The sequence below is a fragment of the Microtus ochrogaster genome, linkage group LG1 (genome assembly GCF_000317375.1).
Source record: "Microtus ochrogaster isolate Prairie Vole_2 linkage group LG1, MicOch1.0, whole genome shotgun sequence".
Lineage (NCBI taxonomy): Eukaryota > Metazoa > Chordata > Mammalia > Rodentia > Cricetidae > Microtus > Microtus ochrogaster.
In genome coordinates, this window is record NC_022027.1 from 41,305,805 (window position 1) to 41,316,247 (window position 10,443).

At 35.1% G+C, this 10,443-nt stretch overlaps 1 non-coding gene across 1 annotated transcript; it reads left to right on the top strand.

Annotated features, from left to right (window-relative positions):
* Positions 1 to 3,448: 3,448 nt before the first annotated feature.
* Positions 3,449 to 3,555, top strand: LOC113457526. The gene has a single exon (XR_003378084.1). It is a non-coding gene; the product is annotated as a U6 spliceosomal RNA (small nuclear RNA).
* Positions 3,556 to 10,443: the final 6,888 nt, after the last annotated feature.

A 10,443-nucleotide genomic window follows, 5' to 3' on the forward strand; every position in this document is an offset into this window, starting at 1 on the left:
ACTCTTTGAACAAGTCTGAATCAACAAAAACTTAAGAATTTCAACATTATAAAGAAGACAATAACTGGATAATGATTAGACCCTAAAGATAATCATGCATGAATACTGCATGTAATATAACAGTTGTCAAGGGAAAGAAGGACATTCTGTATCAAATATGTATTTTGAAGTGTTTACATATACGCACATATGCAGTAATAAATAAATACTAAAGGTCAGACATACTCTCCATAGGAAAGCAGGCAGGAAACCTACTTCTGAAGAATAATGAGTATTTTAACAAATATGTGGTACAATGCAGGAAACAGATAAGGGACAGGTGGGTAATTTCAGAAGATGGTTAAGAAAGAGGAAAAGGATTGCACAAAGTCATGAGTTCCAGGCAGAACTTGGATAGAGGGAGGTACAGACTGGGCTGACCTGCCTGTAGGAGAGAATTCAAGGGTAACTATGGAATGAGCAGAGTTTTGGGTGTAAGGAACAAGTAACTAAACTAGGTCAAGCAGTTCATCTAGACCAGGAGATTAGATCTGAAGAGACAGGGAATAGTAAAGAATGCTGTAGTCTTAGTAATACGCTGTGTTCTACAGACAGTGGTGGTGCATGGCAGGTTCTCAGGAGAGAGGCATTTGGATCATGATTGTTTCCATAGAACAATTATCTTAGCATTGATTAATTAGAGCAGAGCCATGTTTTTCTTTTTCTTTTCTCTCTCTCTTTTTCTTCTTTGCAGTAATAGAAAGGTTTTCAAGGAGGCAGAAACAAGGAAAAAAATTCACCAAATCTACAAAGATGCATAGTCAGAAGACAAAGGAGGCCTCAAAGCACTCGGTTTGCCAAGACGTACAAATGGCAGGTCCCAAATTTCATTGTCAACTTAATATCTGATATTTAGCTATTTATTTTTGATGCTAGTCATTTTTTATTATTTAGCTTTTTTCTATTATTTCTCTATCTGTAAGTATTTCCATTATTCTCTATCTGTAAAAGATATTTCTTTTTTCCAAGTAAAACCTTTACCATGTGACTAACTAATCATCATTTTCTTTGAACAGATATTACATTGACATCACACTAAATTTATATTAGAGAGTGACACTATTGACAGTCAAATCTGTTTTATAGTAATTGAGAAAGGAAAGACAATTATTATATTTTGTTGTTTCTTGTTTGTTTGCTTATTGTTTTCATGTTGATATTGACTCTAAGTCTGTGAGTATTCTAAGCCAAGGAGAATCCAGGAAATGAAAAGTTGAAATTATTCCAATATCTTAAGCCACTTAGGAAACACTTTGGCAGCCCTGTGCGTCCTTGTTCCAGCTTCCTGGATTGCTAAGACCACAGGCGACAACATATGATTTCCAAGAAAACTAATACAAAAGTGAGCATGCTCTAGTCTTGCAACATTTCCTTCTATTTTTCTCAGCAAAGCTCTTTACATCATGTGCAATAGGGCACTTCCTCAAGTAACACTGTATATATGTATTTTTGCTCTTGTTTAAGGTTTTGTGCTTGTGCAGCTCATTTAAAATGCAATCTATAATTAAAATTATGGATTAATAGTCACTTATAATAGTCAAACTTGTAGTCATCTTAGTTATGTTTTCTAGCTATACAGAGATACATTTCAATTAGATAGACAATCTTCAGCACCTCAAATACCTACAGAAGATGGATTTAAAATGTTTTAAGAACTTAGGCTTTTCTTAACAGTGAGACAAGACTGCTTCTGGCAGCACCAATTACTTCAGAAAGGTTGATGGGCATTGAAGAAACTCGTTATGGAATTTGCCTTCAATGTGACAAGGCTAGCCATTTTGGCAAGAAATTAGTCTTGCTTGATCATATGCTGTATAAAGTGAACATTCAGGACTCAAAGAAAAGTTGACTGTTGAACTTGCCTAAAGAATGTGAGACAATCTGGTGTGGAATTCCCCTCTGTATGCTGTGAATATGCTTTATTATAATTGGTTAATAAAGAAGCTGCTTCAGCCATGGTAGGGCAGAATAAAGCCATGGAGAAAATCTAAACAGAAATATAGAAGGAGAGTAGGCCAAGTCAGGGCGACGCCATGTAGCTGTCGACAGACATAGATACAGGAAATTACCAGTACACCACAGCCTCGTGGTGATACACAGATTACTAGAAATGGATTCATTTAAGATGTAAGGGCTAGCTAATAAGATATGCCTGATTCACCGGGCCATAATTGTTGTAATTAATATAGTTTCTGTGTAATTACTGGGGTCTGGGCATTCAGGAAATGAATGAGCAGTCTCCACTTACACCCTCCATCCTCAAAAACAGAAAAAACCCAGCATATTGACAGAAGGTATTTTCTTACACTGCTTTGTTTCTGATTTCTTACATCATTCATAGAGAACATTTTTAAATATGTATATTCTAATAAAGGTTATATAATATAAAATATGATATCAACTTATATTTGTGACATTTCTATGTGAAATGTTATTTGTTCTCATTCTACTTTAAGCCAGATGGAAATATAATAACAGTATTTCACTTCCCATTGAGAAAGCATGTTCACAGCCTTCAGCAATCATCTAGTTCACTGAAATAATTACCTAAGATCATTAAACTTTCTTTCTAGAGATTTATTCCATTTGATTTGTACACTATTATACGGGTTGTTCAATTTTCTCTGTCATTTGAGTTATGTGTGGGATCTGTCTTCTGACTCCACTTAGGATCCAAATATAATCATTTTTATTTGCAACTTAGTATAACCAATAATCTTAAAAGCCTAAAATTTCACCTTCAGTCTGAACTTTCTTCTCTGAACCCCATAATTTCTTTGTAAATAGTTATCCTTTACCTTCTTAGCAAAAGAGGAAGGTTCTGTAATATAAAGAAGTCATAAAATAATACATGCTCATCTTAGTCTTTCATATAGTCTAGTGGGAGAATCATGTATTTGAGTTAGATAAGCTGGTATTTGTATTTTGATTTTACACATGGTTTGAATAAAAGAGAACAAGAGGAGAAAGGAGAAAGCAAGACTTGGTTAGCATTAGTGTTCATTAGTATCATTTCGTGGGGTAACTGAAGCCACTAGTTTAGTAAGTCACTGGTGTTACACCTGTGACTGTTATTAATGTTTGCTTTGTCAGTGAAGGTTATTGCAACTACAAACAGCACAGGGTTCAATGGTAGAGAAGTAGACTTGTATATTTTTACTTAATCAGAAATTTGAAAGTATAATCTAGTAAAAGTTGATGAGATAGTTTGATGGTAAAATGTTTGCACACAAGTGTGAGAACTTATGTAAGATCCTAAGCCCCCATTTAAATAACTAGTTAAGAGTGATGAAGTATAGAGGTAGAGCTGGCAGAGAACAAAGAGAAAAATAGGAAGAAGGGGAGGTATGTAAGCATGTTATTTTCCGTAGATTTCCATTTTGATATTGCAACTTTAAGTGTCAATAATGTCCTCGCTTTGGCAGCACATATACTAAAATTGGAACAATACAGAGAAGATTAGCATGGCCCCTGTGCAGGGATGACAAGCAAATTCGTGAAGTGTTTCATGTTTTTGTACAAAAAGAAATAAAAGACCTAGACTGTAAAGGGTTTTTCTTTAAAAAAAAAACAAATGACATCCTTGACAGATACCTATAACCAGTTATTGGTGCTTCCTCTGTAAATCAATGTCACACTTTTACCAAAGGGCACAGTGTTGGCTCTAGATAATAAGGAAATATCAGCCATGTTCTGTTACATGAATCTTTAGAGCAATCTGCTACTCTTCCTGATCATGAGGCTATAACTATGACAGGAGGATATTGGTGTGTTCATAGCATGCTATTCCACCATCATAGTCCATCCTTGTACACCTGGAAATGACCGAGCACAATAATGGGTGAAACAATGCTTTCATTATACTGCTCCTACCTAAGTGAATAAAGTGTAAATTTAATTGTAATTTTCAAATATTTCAACCATTCTGTGCTTCCTAAGCTAGTTTATAGTATACGATTGTGGTTCTCAACCTGTTTGGGCACCCCTTTGGTATTGAATGATGCTTTCACAAATGTCACCTAGGACCATCAGAAAACACAGATATTTTCTTTATGATTCATAACAGTAGCAAAATAAGTTATGAAGTAGAAGTGAAATGATTTTATGGCTGGTGGTCACCAAAAAATAAAGAACTGTATTAAAGTGTTTCCGCGTTAGGTAGGTTGAGAAATACTGGTACAGATCATTCCGAGTATTGTTTTTGTAGGAACAGATCTGTGAACACCATGACTCCAAATTTTACATAAGCAAACTGGTGATGAAAAACTAGGGAAGTAACTGTGTCCTTTGTCTTACAGAAGCTTCTCAGTTTCATTAGGTCCCTTTTATTAATTGTTGCTCTTAGTGTCTGAACTACTGGTGTTGTATTTAGGAAGCAGTCTCCTTGTCTATGCATTCAAGACTTCCCACTTTCTCTTCAGTGAGGTTCAGTGTGACTGAACTTATGTTGAGGTCTTTGATCCATTTGTATTTACGTTTTGTGTATGGGGATAGATATGGATCTATTTGTGTTCTTTTACAGGTTGACATCCAGTTTTGCTGGCACCATTTGTCGAAGATGCTTTCTTTTTTCCATTGTATAATTTTAGCTTCTTTGTCAAAAATCAGGTGTTCAAAAGTATGTGGATTGATATCAGGGTCTTTGATTCAATTACATTGTTCCAACTATCTATTTTTATGCCAATACTAAGCTGTTTTTATTACTGTATTTCTATTGTATAGTTTTAAGTAAGGAATGGTTATGCCTCCAGAAGTTTCTTTATTGTACAGAATTGTTTTGACTATTTTGGTTTTTTTTTTCCATATGATGTTGAATATTTTTCTTTCAAGGTCTGTGAAGAAGTTTGCTGGAATTTTGATGGGCATTGCATTGAATTTGTAGATTGTTTTTTGTAGGATTGACATTTTTACTATGTTGATCCAACCTATTCAAAAGCATGGGAAATCTGATATCTTCCTCAATTTCTTTTTTCAAAGGCATTAAGAGGACATGACAGCATTGGTTAGTTTTAACCCAAGATGCTATTTGTGGCTATTGTAAATTGTGATGTTCTCTGATTTCTTTCTCAGCCCCCTTATCATTTGTATATAGGAGGGCTACTGACTTTTTTGAGTTCTTTTAGTAACAAAGCAAACCTCCACAGATATAAAAATAATTGGAATAGCCCCATGTATCTTATCGGATCACATTGGCTTAAAACTAGAATTCAACATCAATACTAATTCCAGAAAGCCCACAAACACATGGAAATTAAACAATGCTCACCTGTCTCATCAATGGGTCAAGGAAGAAATAAAGGGAGAAATTAAAGGCTTCCTAAAATTCAATAAAAATGACCATACAACATACACAAATTTATTGGGCACAATGAAAGCAGTGTTAAGAGGAAAGTTCATAGTTCTAAATGCCTACATAAGGAAGTTCGAAAAACTCCACACTAGTGAATTAAGAGAACACTTGAAAACTTTAAAACAAAAAGAAGCAAACTCACCCAAAAGAACTAGACAGAAGAAAATAATCAAATTGAGAGCTGAAATCAACAAAATAGAAACAAAGAAAATAAAACAAATAATCAATGAGACAAAGAGTTGGTTCTTTGAGAAAATCAACAACATAGACAAACCTTTATCCAAACTAATCAAAAGGTAGAGACAGAATATCCAAATTAACAAAATCAGAAATGAAAAGGGGGACATAGCAACAGACATGAGGAAATCCAGAGAATCATCAGGTCATATTTAAAAAACCTATACTCCACAAAATTGGAAAACTTAAAGAAATTGGACAACTTTATGGATAAATATCACTTACCAAAATTAAATCAAAACCAGGTAAGCAAATTAAATAGACCCATAACTGCTAAAGAAGCAGAAACAGTCATCAAAAGTCTCCCAACCAAAAAAAGCCCATGCCCAGATGGTTTCAGCTCAGAATTCTACAAGACTTTCAAAGAAGAACTAATACCAATAAATACTTTTCAAATTGTTCCACACCATAGAAACATAAGGAACATTGCCAAACTCTTTCTATGAGGCTGCAATTACCCTGATACACAAACCACATAAAGACATTACTGCGAAAGAGAATTATAGACCAATCTCACTCATGAATATTGATACAAAAATACTAAATAAAATACTGGAAAATCTAATCCAAGAACACATCAGAAGCATCATTCACCATGATCAAGTCGGACATATCCCAGAGATGCAGGGATGGTTCAATATAAGGAAAATCTGTCAGCATAATCCACCATATAAACAAACTGAAAAATAAAACAACATGATCATCTCATTAGATACTGAAAATTCTTTCAATAAAATACAACATCAATTCATGATAAAGGTTTTGGAGAAAGCATGGATACAAGGAACATACATAAACATAATAAAGGCAATATACACCAAGTCAACAGCCAACATCAAACTAAATAAAGAGAAACTCACAGCAATCCCACTGAAATCAGAAACAAGACAAGGTTTTCCACTCTCTCCAAGTCTACTCAATATAGTTATTGAGGGCCTAACTAGAGCAATAAGACAAAAAAAAAACCCACAAAAACAAGAAGATCAAGAGAATACAAATCAGAAAAGAAGAAGTCAAACTATCACTATTTTCTGATGATATGATTGTTTACATAAGCAACCCCTAAAATTATATCAAGGATCTTCTACAACTCAAAAACACTTTTGGTAATGTAGCAAGATGCAAGGATAACTCAAAAAAAATCAGAAGCCCTTCTTTACACAGATGATAAATGGGCGGATAAAGGAATCAGAAATATCACCCTTCACAATAGCCACAAATAGCATAAAATATCTCGGGGTAACTCTAACCAAACAAGTGGAAACCAGTATGACAAGAATTTTAAATTTTAGAAGAAAGAAATTGAATCGGACACTAGAAAGTGGAAAGATCTCCCATGCTCTTAAGTAGGTAGAATTAACATTATAAAAATGGCAATCTTACCAAAACCAACCTACAGATTCAATGCAATGTCCATCATAATCCCATTAAAATTTTTCAGAGACTTCAAAAGAACGGCACTAAACATCATATGGAAAAGGAAAATGCCCAGGATAGCCAAAACAATCATTTATAATAAAGGAACTTCTAGAGGCATCACAATCCCTACAGAGCCACAGTACTAAAACAGCCTGTTACTGGCATAAAAACAGACAGGAGAAACAATGGAACTGAATAGAAGACCTGGATATCAATCCACATATATATGATCACCTGATTTTTAACAAAGAAGTAAAAAAAAAAAGGAAAAAAGACGGTATATTTAACAAATGGTGCTGGCATAACTGAATATCAACATGTAGAAGAATGAAAATAGATCCTTATCTATCACCATGCACAAAACTCAAGTCCAAATGGATCAAAGACCTCAACATAAATCTAGCCACACTGACCCTCCTAGAAGAAAAAGTTGGAAGTACACTTGAACGCATTGGCACAGGAGACCACTTCCTAAATATAATCCAGTAGCACAGACACTGAAAGAAACAATTAATAAGTTGGACCTTGTGAAACTGTAAGCTTCTATAAAGCAAAGGACACATTCAAGAAGACAAAATGACAGCCTACAGAATGGGAAGAGATCTTCAAAAACCCCAGATCAAACAGGACTCATCTCCAAAATCTACAAAGAACTCAAGAAATTGGCCATCGAAACAACAAATAATCCAATTTAAAAAATAGAGTATAGACCTAAACAGAGAACTCTCAATAGAAGAATCTAAAATGACTGAAAAGCACTTAAAGAAAGAAAACAGTCATCAAAAAAAGAAAGAAAAAAAAGAAAAAGAAAAAAAGTAACGGTAAAAATAAAAACAACCATATGTGAAAAAGAGTAAAACAAATGAATGAACAGAAAACAACGTGCCAGAAAAAGCACAATCCCTCAGTGAAATGTAAATCAAAACAACTCTGAGATTCCATCTTACACCTGTAAGAATGGCCAAGATCAAAAACACTGATGACAATTTATGATGCAGAGATTCTCGAGTAAAGGGAACATTCCTGAATTGCTGGTTAGAGTGCAAGCTGGTATATCCCATTGGATGCCAGTATGGCAATTTATCAGAATACTAGAAACAACAATTTCTCAAGATTCAGCAATAACACTTTTGGGTGTGTACTCCAAGGATAATCAGTCATACCACAAGGACATCAGCTAAACTATGTGCAAAGCAGCATTGTTTGTCATTAGCAGAACCTGGAACAACCTAAATGCCCCTTGACCAAAGAAAAAATGGTTAAGGAAAATGTGGGCCTTCCCCTGTAATTAGATTATTACCTTAATTGTCATCATAAAATCTTCATCCAGCAATTAATGGTAGTAGATACAGAGATCCACAGAGAAGCACTAGGCTGTGCTTCTGGAGAACAGAGGGATGAGTGGCAGTATGAGCAAAAAGGTGAAGACCCTGTTGGTGATACCCACAGAATGGCTAACCTGAGCTAGTGAGAGTTCCCTGACTCAAGACTGATAGTGGAGGAACTTGCATAGGACCAAACTAGGCCCGCTGAATGTGGGGGACAGTTGTGAGGCTTGGGCAGTTTATGGGGCAAATGACAGTGGGCAGGATTCGTCCCTAGTTCTTAAACTGGTTTCTTGGAGCAAATTATCTTTGGAGGGATATTTTTTCTCAGAGTAGATATGGAGGGAGGGCCTTGGCCCTTCCTGGAAGTGATGTGTCAGACTCCACATAGGAAGCCTTATCCTTTCTGAGGAGTGGATGGGCTGTGGGGTGGGGCAGAGGATAGATAGGATGAAGAGACAGAGGAGACATATGGGGATCAGGGATAGTTATGTAAAATGAGAAAAGCTTGTATTAAAATTTTTTCTATCAAAAAAAAAGAAAACAAATTAAACAGGAAAAAGAAAGAAATAACTAGAAAGGATATAAGTAGAGAGCAAAAGAGAAAAGGGAAAAATTCATGTAACAAATCAAAAAATCTAGAGTTTTTTTTTTTTAAATGAGACTGCTGTAGCATGCACATTGTCGGCACAGGTCTAAGCCAGATGGGGATCTCAGTTCTGAGAGGAGAAGTAGACAAAAGACCCTGTCCCTAACTCAGAAACTATCTACAATCAATAATTGCTCACAAAAGAAAAATTATTTTTCTCCCATGGGGTCTAAATGAATATACAAAGTTGTCTTAAGAGCAGGCCCCATGCCCTGTTTCAGATGGCCAAGACAAAATAAACTCACTGACATTTTTGAAAGATTTTAAAAATTTTGTTTTGTTTTGTTTCTGTCTTACAATGCGGTTGCACATTTTCCCTCAACAAGGCCTGCACATTTTCCCTCTTATAAGGCTTTACTTATACATAATGCTTTCTGATTTTGCATTGTTAATCAGTATCTCTCTTTGTGAATGTGTGTGTCTTCACATCTACATCTATTTCTTTTTATTGTTTTTATTAGGCTATATATTTTTCTCTATAACTCTCTCTCTTCTACCCTCTATTTGCTGTTCACACTCCCAATTTACTCAGGAGATCTTACCCTTCTCTACTTCCCATGTAGATTAGATCCATATGTCTCTTTTGGTTCCTCTTTGTTGCCTAGGTTCTCTGGGACTGTGAATTGTAGCCTGGTTTTTCTTTGCTTTATGTCTAAAAGCCACTTATGAGTGAGTACATATGATATTTGTCTTTCTGGGTCTTGGTTACATCACTCAATATGATGTTTTCTACTTCCATCCATTTGCCTGTAATATTTCATGATGTCATTATTCTTTTTCACTGTGTAGTACTCCATTTTGTAAATGCCCCATATTTTCCTTAACCATTCTTTGGTCAAGGGGCATTTAGGTTGTTTCCAAATTCTGGCTATGACAAACATTGATGCTATAAATATAGTTGAGCACATGTCCTTATGGTAGGATTGAGCATTCTTTGAGTACATATCCAAAAGTGTTATAGCTGATTATTGAGTAAGGCTGTTTCCTAAATTTCTGAGAAATCACCATACTGACATCCAAAGGGGTTATACCAGCTTGCACTCCCACCAGCAATGCAGGAGTGTTCCTTTTACCCCACAACCTCTCCAGCATAAGTTGTCATCAGTGTTTTTGATCTTGGCCATTCTTACAAGTGTAAGATGAAATCTCTGAGTTGTGTTGATTTGCATTTCTCTAATGGATTGTACTTTTTTGGCTCTTTGTTTTCTGTTCATTCATTTGTTTTATTCTTTTCATGTATGGTTATTTTTATTTTACCATTACTTTCTTTTTCTTTCCTTTTTTTTTCTTTTTTTATGATTGTTTTCTTTCTAATGATAAAGATAATAAAGGGTGTGGATTTGGATGTATGGGGGAAAATGTGGAGGCCCTGGAAGGAGATTGTGTAGTGGGAACCACAGAATATATTACATAAAAATTATTTC